The sequence below is a fragment of the Myotis brandtii genome, unplaced genomic scaffold, assembly GCF_000412655.1.
Source record: "Myotis brandtii unplaced genomic scaffold, ASM41265v1 scaffold32, whole genome shotgun sequence".
NCBI classification, from domain to species: domain Eukaryota; kingdom Metazoa; phylum Chordata; class Mammalia; order Chiroptera; family Vespertilionidae; genus Myotis; species Myotis brandtii.
Window position 1 is genome coordinate 947,577 of NW_005362269.1, and position 12,380 is coordinate 959,956.

Genomic DNA, 12,380 nt, shown 5'->3' on the forward strand with positions numbered 1-12,380 from the left:
GGGGCCCCCGGATCCTCACTAGGGAGTGAAGAGAAGGTGGCGGCCAGGCTTGTCATAGGTGCTGACTATGGCTGGGCTAGTGAGCATCAGCAGCTGCTGTTCAGTTAATCCTGAGGTCTCAGGCAGCCCCCATGGATCCAGGATATTCGGGTGGTTCTGGGTTCCCTGCCTCGGGCCCACCTGCCTGTCATCAGGGGTTCGGGCATCCTTGGACTCTGTGAGTGGAAAGAGCTCTAAGCAGTGGCTGCAGGTTTGGGAAGCCCCGAGCCCCCGGAAAGTTGGACTAGCGCGGACATCGAAGTTGCTGCCAGCCTCTGAGCATCTCACATCTCTAGAGATGGGTATTTGCTTGTTTGCTCTCACAGTCATTCCCTGCCCTGTTCGGCTCAGTAGTTTAGGCAACTACATTTCCCAGGCCCCTTTGCCCTCTGGTTTCCTGGTGGTTTGGCCAATGGGAAGCACTGGCAGGCGGGAGGAGGGGAGAACCTGAGGCATTTCTCCCTCCCTGCTTCAGGCAGCATCTCTGCCTGTGGCTGGTCTTCTCTGTGGCTCTAGCCCCTTCCTCCAGGCCTCAGGTCCTGTTGGACAGGTCTGGCTGTGTGTCCCATTTCTGTCCCGTGGCCGCAGATCCTGGAAACGACTAACACTGCCTCGTCCCCATGTCCTTCCAGCCTAAGAACTGGAGTGTCTTTTTGCTGTTAATCTCTAGGGCACATCTCAGATCTTCATTCACCTGTGCGACCTCCTTCCTGTATTGAATTCCTTCTGTTCAGAATGAATAGAGCGGTTCTCTTTCTGAATGGACAGTGACTGGAATGCTGCTCAGCAGCTGGGTGTACAGGTGGGACTGTGGGGCTCCCAGGTGCCTCAGGCTGCCCAGCCCTCACGGAGGAGCGGCACCATCTCCAGGTCGGCTGTACCTTCCCTGCATCAAGGGACCATCCTGCTTCCCCACCTAGAACTCGGGGAAGAGTCTTCAGCTGCACACAGCAGCCGAGTGAGTCACACTCCAGGTCCAGTGGCTGCGAGTCTGCTGAGCCGCTCCTGGTTTTGAACAGCTGAGGCTGCTCCTGCAGGGCCCAGCGCAGACACACACAGAGGAGGCCCAGGGCTGCTGTGGGAGAGCAGAGCCAGGCTGTGGCAGGGGGAGCCGGTCACCTCCTTCCAGCACGGCGTCTCAGCAGCATCTGTGTCTGGCCCTGGCTCGGGAAGGGGTGGGCCGTGAGCCCAGGCAAAGGAAACAGGAAGCGGGGCTTCTGGCCAGGGAAGAGGCTGCTGGTCTTGATTCTGGGGTCTCTGGGCTTCTGGGCACATCAGCCCAGCCTCTGGCCTGGGGAGAGGCCGGTGCGTGGACAGCACTCACTGCGGCTTCTCTTCACTGCTCACGGGGCTCATGGGCTGTTGTTACAGGAGGGAGTTACACAATGAACCCAGTGCCTGACACAGTTTCCTATGTGTCAAGAGCTGCAAGCTGAAAAACGAACACGAATCTGTCCATCAGCCCAGCCACCGCGAACCTCATTCCGGAGGCATTTCACGGGATAAGCTGGTGTCACAGTTGGGATTGAGGTCCTGGCCTCTCCCCTGGAGCAGAGCCAGGGCTGGGGACACAGATCCAGCTGCCAGTCCTACAAGAGGGTCAAGTCAGGTGAAGGAGTTGGGAGGTTGGGAGGCATGGTGATCCCAGGGCACACTCCCCAGGGGCGTCGGGGGCGGCAGCTAGTACCCAGCAGGCAGTTAGAGCCCCAAGGGGGCACTTGATGACAATTATCTCTTAGTGTCCAGGCAGGACAGAGATCAAGGTCAGAGAGTGGGCAGCAGGGTCCCATCTTTGAGTTGAGGGTCAAGTACCCGCCCTGGAGACTCCAGGGTCAGGCCCACTAAAGACATGGAGATCATGGCAGGAGACAAGATGGAGAGCTGGGCACCAGGTGAGGGGCTTCTAATGCAGGGGCTTCCTACCGAGCCCTGGAGGTGCTGCCTAGACCCTCCCACCTGAGGCCAGGATTGCAGCTATGGAGCCAGGTGGGCGGGACCTGGGAGAAGGGCTCAGCTAGAGGCTGGGGTGGTCAGAAGCCCAGACTTCACATTGCAAAGCACCTGAGTTTCAATCCTGACTCCACACTGACCAGCTGTGTAACCTCGTTGAACAAGTTACTTCATCTCTTAGAAACCTCACTTTCCTCTTTGTGGGTAAACCAGGAAATAGTCCTACCTCAAAGGGCTGTTGGGATGTTGAAAGGGGATAAGGATGGAAGCATTTGGTCCTGTACTGGGAACGTACGCGCGCTTAACAATGATTGATCCTGGATCACACAGGCCGCATGGCTCCCTCCCGCCCCCTCCTCCGTCTTCCTTCCCGCTGTGCGGGCAGTGACCCTGCACCCAAGTTTTCTGGGCCAACACTCCCCGTGCCGTCAACCTTTCCTCTAATGCCGTGTGCTCCTGACCCTTCACCACCTCAGACTCTGGAAAATAGCCCCTCACTGCCTACGCTCTTTCAAAACTGAAAGCAAGTGGATGTCATAAGAGGCCAAAGGTTGTAACTGTGACCACGTCCTCAGATACTCCCTGTGACTAGTCGGCCATCATGACTTCATTCTTCCAGGGCGCATTTGTGGATAGCCTTCCTGATAAGACCAGCGTTTGTGGGTCTGCCTTTGCCCTGCTCGTCCCCCACCCCCATACATTTCTAAACATTTTTATCACACATTCTTTTTCATCTCTCCTTCCTGATCAAAAAGAAAGAAGCCATAGGTCAGAACAGCAACTATAAAATACAAATTTTTTAAAAACATAAAAACAAAACACCCACCTACAATGACACATACACAAACGATTGAAAAAATTTCTACATCCATCCTCTCCCCTCATAGCAACCCCCTGGCCACCTCCCAGGCCAGAGCTCCAAGGTCTGGCTTCCCCTTAGGGTTCCTGTGTCCCCACCCCCAACCGGAGAATCAGGACCTGCCAGAGGTCCAGATTTACTCCCTGTGGTATGTATTGCGCCAATGCTGTGCTCTGTGTTTCTTCATGTATTATAGTATGCGTTTAATACATTATTTTTAATACAGTTGAATATGGAATTTGAATTACATCACTTCCTCCCCCAAGTCTGTCACACTTCTTGGCCTCCTGTAAGGTATAGCGCCAGCAAATACCTAACCTGCAGCCACAACCCCAAAGCTACTCTGCCCGCAGTCTGCCCCTCAGTAAATGGCGCCCTCATCCACTCAGTTGTTCACACGAAAACCCGGGATTCACCCCAAATTCCTCCCTTCCTCTCAGCCCTTCACATTTAGTCCTTCAGCGAGATCTCCAAAACCTTCCCCAAATTGGTCCCCGTCTCCTGCTCCACCGTCTCCTCTGCAGGTACAGCAGCGTCACCTCTCGCCTGGCTTCTGCAGGGGCCTCCTGCGGGTCTCTCGGTTCCCACCCTTTCCTTCACCCTCAGCCCATTCTCTGAAGAGCACGGTGATTCCTGGAAAAAGTAAATTAGAGAATGTCACACCTCTGCTTAAAACGGAACAAAACCACAACTCCTAACTCTGCCCTAAAGGCCCTGTCTCCCTCTCACCCCTCCCCTCCTTCCTTCCCCCCGCCCCCCCTCATGTACTGTGGTTTTCTCCCCAATCCTGAGCTCCTGCGGGCTTTCTTCCTCAAAGGCTCTAAGCTGTTTCTGACTCAGGGACTTTGCACTGGCTCTTCCCTTCCCTGGGGCGCTCTTCCCCCAGATCTGCCCAGGCCTGGCTTCTTGTCACACAGGCCACCTTCTCCGTCAGCTTCTCCGTGATGCCTCATTGGCCACTCCGCCTGGGAAGCTTCCCACCTTGATCGCTGTCACTCACTGTCGCATCACCTCGTCTTTTTTTTTAATTTTTAAATATATTTTATTGATTTTTTACAGAGAGGAAGGGAGAGAGATAGAGAGTTAGAAACATTGATGAGAGAGAAACATCGATCAGCTGCCTCCTGCACATCTCCTACTGAGGATGTGCCCGCAACCCAGGTACATGCCCTTGACCGGAATCGAACCTGGGACCCTTCAGTCCGCAGGCCGATGCTCTACCCACTGAACCAAACCGGTTTCGGCTACCTCGTCTTACTGTCATTATCCACCGTATCACTCCCTCTTATTTTCTTGTTTGTTGCCTGACTCACCCATTGAAAAGTAAGCTCCTCAAAGGCAGGGGTTGTATCCATCCTGTTCAATGCTAAATCCACATCCTCTTTAGTCTGTGCCAAATGAAACGTGCTTATGTGGAAAAATTACTGATGGTTTATCTGAAATTCAAATTTAACTAGCGGCCCTGTGTTCTTGCTGGTCCACACACATCAGATGTGTTCAGCTCTCAGCCTGGCGGGCCTCTCTTGCAGAATAAAAGGGATCCCGACTCCTTGTCTGAATGCTTCGGGATTTTGAATAGAAAAAAAATGTTGCTACTTCAACAAGAAGAATTTCAGGCGATAGAGGCCTTTCTTGCTGGTACAGGGAGGAGGGAGAGCTGGGGCCTCAGCCCGGTTTCAGGATGGCCTCAATTGGCCTGGGACTGACTAATAAAGTGTGAAATTGACTTCATCCTCCGCCACGTCTCCTCCCCAGCCAGTGTGTCCCTGTAGCACTCCCTCTGCTGCCACTGATGCAGGTGCTGCGACGTCCCCTCTGTCACCCGCAGACAGGCGGTCATCAACGCCCACGCATCCCAGGGCCCAGCGCTCTGCAGAGCCCACGAAGCGGTTGGCCTCCGGCCAGGATGGGCTTTCAAAGCCAGAAACATCCCGACGTGGCCTGTCTGATGCCCCTTCTGAGTCAGCCACGGGCCCCTCCTGTTCCTACTCACCCTCTGGCACTGGCTTCTAAGGGAGGGGTGGGCGCTGGAGGGGAGACAGCATTAGGTGAGCTCTCTGGGACGCTCCTCGCCCTTGCCCTGCCTGTTCACCAAATACAGGGTTGGAATCAGAACGAAAGGGACTTCAAAGAGCAATGAAATGAGGGCGCTCAGGGGAGCCCCTGGGGACCTTCAGGGCTGCTTGGGGGGCGGGGGGTGATGGCCTGCTTGGGGAGGAGGGTGATGGGAAGTCCCCGAACCCCACCTTCCACCAGCACAGGGCTATTTTTGGATCTATTTTATTTTCTCCTGTTTAAGATTTCCTAGGAAGACAAGGGATTCTGTGGCTCTAAGAAGTCCTAAAACCAGTGTTCTAATCTTTTCCAAATATGTCTGTGCATCTGAATCAACTGGGTGAGTTGGTGAGAAATACGAATTCGGAGCCGTGTTTGCCTGCTCAGCACCCACCTCTCTTCCCCTGAGGATGGCCTCTGTATTCTCTTCCAGAGCCCTCCCTGCCCACACACAACCCATGTGGTTTGGCTGGAGACTCTACTCACTCGGCCTCCAGGGGCGAGCATGGTCCCCAGACCGGGCCAATCTGAGACAAATGATCAGCCCACGGTCAAAGCCTGGCTGGTGGCAGCCCCGGGACTTGGCGGAGCTGTAGGGGAAGAGATGCTCTCTTTTCCAGATGCCTTAGGTGGTAGCTGTCAGGTGAAACTGTTGGCTAGGAATAAAGCTAATACAGAGGCGAACCATGACCAGGGATGAGAGACAGACAGACAGACTTGCCTCCTGACATGTTGTGAACACCTGGATCCAGCCATGTTGGACGCTTATCCCCCTGGGCTATTCAGACACACGAGCCAATAACTTGCCTTCCTCTCCCCCAACCCCTCCTTCAACCAGTTTGAGTTTGGTTTCTGCCACTTGCAACTGAGAGAATCCTGATTAATTCACAGATCCTATCTCAGATCTATTGAATGTGACCTCCATGAATGGAGTCCAGAAATATGGACTTTTCAAAAAGCTTTTGAGGGAATTCTAATAAAATGTCACCACTTTATAAGTCATTGTTTGGACATCATTGAGATCCTGGTCCAAGGATATGTAGACAAAAGCTATCCTTCCATAATTAGCCATAATTAGTAATTGTATGTCAAAACCCAGGCATGATCTCAATCCTCACAACTTGATGAAGTTGCAGATTATTCTTCCATTTTATAGATGAGAACACTGAGGCCCAGAGAGGTGAATTAATATGTTTAAGGGCATGAATCTAGAAGTATGAGTCTCTGAAGCACATCTTCTTTCCACCATTCTACGCTTCCCAGAATGGCCATGTGGCTTGCCTAGAGCCTCAATAGCTGGTGTTGGAAATTTCAGTCCTCTCTCTTTAGGAACTCTCTCAATAGACAAAGCCTATTTGAGTCACATAATGTGCTATGGCTACAGTAAGAGAGGACACCAATGGGATTGGCTGAAACAATAAGGGAGAGTTGTTGCACTAAATTCTAAGAAGTCCCAAAATAGAATGACTCTAGGGTTGGTTAATTCAGTGGTTCAATGTCATAATCAAGGGGTCAGGTCTTTTCCATTTTTCTGTTCTGCTTTCTTCTGGTTTCAACTGGCCGTTGGGTTGACTCTCTTCTTGGTTACAAGATAGCTGCTCCACTTTCAGACATAACAATGCCCAGCATAGGAGTCTGGTCTGTTTTTTCTTGAGTGTTTCTCTTTCAGTGGAGAAAATGGTTCTGAAAAGCCCTCTGTGTGTCATTGGTCAGAATCTCATCACATGCTCCTAATACCTCATCCAATCATTGGCAAGAGGGGTGGGAGCATCATGATGGGCTTGGACCAATCATGATTCACCTGTGCTAAGTGCACACCTGAATAGAACAGGGCTCTTCAAGAAGGAAGGAAGGAAGGAAGGAAGGAAGGAAGGAAGGAAGGAAGTAAGGAAGGAAAAGGTGTTAGGTGGTGTCTGATCACAATTTCTCTCCTGCTCCTTAGCTGGGCCCAAGCTCCAGAGGCATCTCGCTTTTCATTAGCCGTGATCCTTGCAATAGGTCACCTTTAAAAGTTCAAAATCCTCCCCATGGCTCCCTTATCCTTTCTTCCAGTCTTCTCCCATAGCCAATGGGGGACTTTCCCTCCAGCACCCAGAGTCCTCTCCTGGATTTAGTTCCTTTACTACCAGTCTACTAGGTTGTTGGGAGGACAGATACCACGTACGCTGTGGTGGGCAGGTGCTGTTGCCTGTCCATCACCAGTTTCTCCGGCTCCTAACAGAATGCACATAGTCCCTTAGGGACTCACTCTTTCCCACTCCCAAGCCCTGTGGTGTAAGCAACACTGACCCCCTTGGTATCCCCAACTCTTAGGTGGTTTCTTCCCCTGCAGCCTGGGGCATGTGACTTAGGTCTGTTCAGTCACTGTGTTTAATGCCTCTGCCGCGGGACTCGATTTGGGGTGGGCAAATCTCTGTCCTGTCACTAATTTTATAACTTTGGGAAGGTCACTTAATCTATATGTGCCTCAGTTTCTTCTTCTGCAAAATGGGAATAACAATTGTTCTCACAGAACCCCAGTCTGTTCTATGAGAGTCAATTCCCGAGCCTTAGGCTAAAACACGTGGGGGAGAGAAATTTTATTTCTACTTAGGTTGTTGAGCTGCAAGCTTTTAGCAACCATTTTGCAACTTCTGAGGGGAAAGCTGGTCTGAGAATGAAGCTAACATAGAGCCGAGAGACAAAGACAGAGAGACCCTAAGCTGCTGGATTCACCTGGGCCTGATGCCAGACAGCCCTGTAGATCTCAGTCACAGGAGCCAATAAACTTTCCTTTCTTGGTCAACCCGGTCTGAGTTGGCATTCTGCCCTTTGCAATGAAAATTCAACTAATATAGCCTGTTTTTTGAAGAAGCTGAACTGTGCTCTCCTTTGGCTGAGCTGTGTATGTGTAAATGGAAGATAAGGTTGGGAAATTAGGCTGCAGATACATGGCAGGGGGCCTTGAAGAATTAGAGATGGGCCACGCAGTCTCCGAAACCCCTGGGGGACGCAGGCTCTCCTGAGGCCAGGTGATGCCAGGAGCTGCCAAACAGGCTGAACTCTGCCCCCAGGGACCGGGTTAATGTTTTTGTAGCTGCTGACAAAGTAGAATTCTTGACCTGCAGCAGGACTCATTTTCCAGGCATGCTTTCACCAGGAGAGAATCGGGTGGGTTCTATGTAACTGAGAATGTTTGGAAGAGAGAAGCTAATGGCTCTTATCAATTGCTCCTGATGGCCAGGGATAATAAGGGATGGCCAGAGAGACCCAGTGCAACTGATGGGAAGGTCTGGGGATACCACCAACTGTGTCCATGTTCCTTTTATTTATTTATTTTTATTTTATTTTTTAAAAATATACTTTCTTGATTTTTTTACAGAGAGGAAGGGAGAGGGATAGAGAGTTAGAAACATCGATCAGCTGCCTCCTGCACACCCCCTACTGGGGATGTGCCCGCAACCAAAGTACATGCCCTTGACCGGAATCGAACCCGGGACCCTTCAGTCCGCAGACTGATGCTCTATCCACTGAGCCAAACCAGTTAGGGTTCCATGTTCCTTTTAAATTTCCCAGAATAGGATATAGGCTGGACAGAGTAGAGTGAAGGGCATTACCTTCCTCTACCTACAAGACCTACTCCATTAATGCCGCCTGAGATTGCACTCACTTTGGTATTTAAATGATGTCACACATGCTGCTGACATGTCTCCCTGGTCACCTCAAGTCTTCCAATCCCTCGTCCATCTTGAGAAAAATGATTCCATTTTTAACTGCTTTTCAAGACTCCAGGAGTCAAAAATCTTGTCCTCTTGGGGAGGTGAAATGGTTAGGGAGGAGACAAGAAATCAGCTCTTATTTTTAAAAAAGATTCTTCAATGTAGCAAAAAACAAAAAAGCAAAACACATGTTTATATCTTTGTAGAGTAACTGGCCTCACTTAGGTTTAGGTTCATGCCTCCAAATTATCATCCGTAACTCAGTGCATTTGATCTCGACAGAGCCTCTGGGAATGCAATTCTTGGCTGGTGTGTCTCTCCCCGGTGGCTCCCACCCACCCGCACACCCCCCAGTGTATGCTGCCAGCTTTTATCGGAGGTCTTCATTCGAGTGTCTGGCAAAAAACAACAGTTGTCCACCAACTCCAAAACCCACAATACAAACTGAGTTCTTTATACATATGATTTCACTTTTTATTTCCAATACTATGTACAGGCATGGTCCTGGTGCTCCACAGATACAAACTCATTTAATCCTCAAAAGAAGCCCTAATAACGATTATTATTCCCATTGTACAGAAGAAACGGAGGCATGTGTAGATTAAGTGACCTTTCCAAAGTCACAAAATTAGTGCCAGAGCAGAGATTTGAACCCAGGTGGTTTGCACTTTTAAACCTGTGCCAAAGAGAGGCAAACTTCTTCTGTAAAGGGCCAATAGGATTTTAGACATTGAGTCTCTGTCTCAACTACTCAGTCTTAAAGCACTTGCAGACAGTACATGAATAAATGGGCATGACCGTGGGCCAATAAAACTTTATTTAGAGACACTGAAATGTGAATTTCATGTCGTCTTCAGTGTCATGAGATGTGGAGAGCGGCTACAGCGTTTGGACAGGTTCAAGCCTGGGATTGAGAGGGTGCGATCCTCTTGTGGCAAAGCCACGTGTAAGTCCCAGCACAATTATAGCCAAAGGCTATAGTTGTTAGCTTGACCTGATGGTCTGAACCTATGGTCCCACGTGGCTGAGTGATGTGGGCTTGATAGAGTTCAGGTGCATGTAATAGAGTAGATTCGAAACTCCCGAGAACGTTGTTTTGCCTCATGGAATCTGGCTATAAAATAAAGACTCGGCCCCGAGAACATTGTAACCACGCCCTTCCTTTGCCTCGTGTAATCTGGCTATAAAATAAAGACTCGGCTTGCAGGCCGTGGTGCTGTCTCTCCATCGGAGAGCAGCGTCCCACCCAGACCCAACTTTCTTCTCTTGTCTGTCTTTTCTAAATCCTTCACTGCCCCCTATCAGATTCACCCATGGCCGTGTGGGCTCGGCACAATGAGATATTACTCTTCTTTTGATTTTTTCCCTTCTAACCATTTAGAAATACAGACTCTTTTCTTAGCTTGCAGGTCATATTGAAATAGGTGGTGAGCCAGATTTGGCGGGCAGGCTGTGTGCCCACTGCTGCTCCATGCTATGCTATTGATCAACCTGATCCTTACAACTCACTTCTTATCACCTCCATCCTCCAGACAAAGAAATCGAGGTGAGGCGAGGTTAATGACTTGTCCACGGTTACACAGCGAGAAGGTGTGGGAGTCAGAATTGGACCCCAGAGGCTGCAGCGGCAGGACAGCTGGCAGAGGCCCGGATGGGCAGGAAGCAGGGCTGAGCTGAGGGCATCAGTGCCGCCTGCCTTGGCTCGAGGCCGTCAGTCACCAAGTGCTGGAGGATCCCCCCGCCGCTCTCCTCCCCAGGAGCGGAGTGCAGCAGGCTGGGTCTCTCTCCCCCATCTGTCACTGAGGTCCCTTTTCCACACACTCCTGGGGCGTGCAAGAGACTGAAATGCCCCGCCTTCCAATCCTGGACCAGAGCCCCAGAAAAACACAGGCTGTCTTGCCTTGGTCTGATCTTGCCAACCACAGCCATCAGGGGAGGGAAGAACTGGTCTAAAAGGGCCCTAAGCTGCCTCTTGCGAGAACACCTCAGCTCTGGCCTGGCTAAGATGGGAAGAGGTGGGGGAGGCGAGGGGGAGGGAGAGAGATAGAGAGAAACATGGAATCAGAGAGAGAGGGACACACACACACACACACACACACACACAGATCCCTGAACAGCTGTTTTTCTAAACCAGAGCCCTGTTTCTCAACTTTGCAGACACAGAACAGCCAATATTGCAGCAGCAGATCTCCCTGTGTTACATCTTGTTAATAATTCTTTATCTTGTCTTTTCAAGGATTCCATATTCAAACCGGTGAGCAGGCTGTCGGGTGGGCAGTGCAGAGGTTATTTGCCTGAGGAGGGATGTGGGGCTCAGAGAGCTCCAGCAACTTGCTCAGGATCACACAGCAAGCTAATGGCCAAGCTGGGACCAAGGATCATACTCCTGACTCACATGTACACGGTCCCTAGAAGCAGCAGCCCCAGCGCTGGCTCTCTCTAGGCTCACTAGTGGGTAGCTTTTGGTTTGGGACAGTGCAGCACCCATTCCCCTCCTAAAAGCACCCCGGTTTCATTAAGGGAAAGTGCCGCTCCCTGACTGTCTTAGGGCAGGGGGTCATTCTCGGCTCCTTCCTCCCACAGCTGGCCTCCGGTTGAAGTCAAAGGGGTCAGCTCCCTCCTCTCCTCACCTGGGTGAGTCAGTGGGGACACGTGACCTAATATGTTCTTTCTAAAGGTGATTCAGATACACTAAAGATGTTGACTCTGGCAAGGACAAGGGAATGGTTTCTGGCCATTTGGTTTGTGGCAATAGCAGCTGTGGGGTCATTGATAGCATCCCCGCCTTCGTCCCCATTAGAGGCAATGACTGCTTTGCCTGCTTCCTGCTTCCTGGCCCTCAGAGCTCCCCTAATCCCTGCTGACCCTCGCCTGCTCTTGCTGTCTTCCATCAGCTATGCAGGCTCCCACCAGCCTTCGGAAGAAAGCCCCTTCACTTTCGTTTCCGATGCTCGCACCAGAGCCCTGTCTGATACAACCCCGGGGAGTGGAAGATCGCTCTCCCACTCTCACTTCCAAGCCTCACCCCGATTCCTTCCTCAGAATAGTTTGGGTCCCTCGGAGCTGATCCCCACCTTGCCTGATACAAATATCCATAGAAAAAGCAAACAAACACAAAAGAATACGCTCCCCAAATCTCAGTATCAGTGCAAGTGAGGATTTCATTTTCCCCTTTTTGTCCCCTGAAAATTGTTTCCATGTCCATCCACTCCATTTATGATTAAAAACAGTATTTATGGATTTGTTGGTTCAATTGCAATTAGGGAGAGTGAGACACTGAGAAAAGGGCAATAAGGCCCTTTAGATGCTGAAAGAGTGAGTCCCCGTCCCCGGGGTGGGGGTGGGGTGTGTGTCCTTGAGAAGGAGACTTGGTCAGTGTGTTGGCACCGCACCCTGGCTGTTATCACCCCACTGGTCGGGCTGTATTTATTGACAGAGCCAAAGGCTGATATCCCGTTGGCTTTGATGAATGCGTGACCTAGGACAAGTCCTCGCCCCTTCTTGTCCCCTAGGTCTCCCCACATAACAAGGAGGGGGTGGGACTAACTGACCTCTAAGAATTCTGCTCCATTCGGGGCCTTTTTGAAGCTCAGTGCTTGGAGAGAGGCTAGAGCCCCGCTCTCTGGAGGGAAAACTCTTAAGTGCCCCATGTAGTCAGCACTCTAAGTGGCACAGAGCAAAAACCCACCCCAAACTGGCTTAAGCGAAAAAGGGAATTGATGCTCATCTAACTGGAAACTTCAGGCCTGGAGTCAGGCTTGGCTGGAGGGTGTCATCAG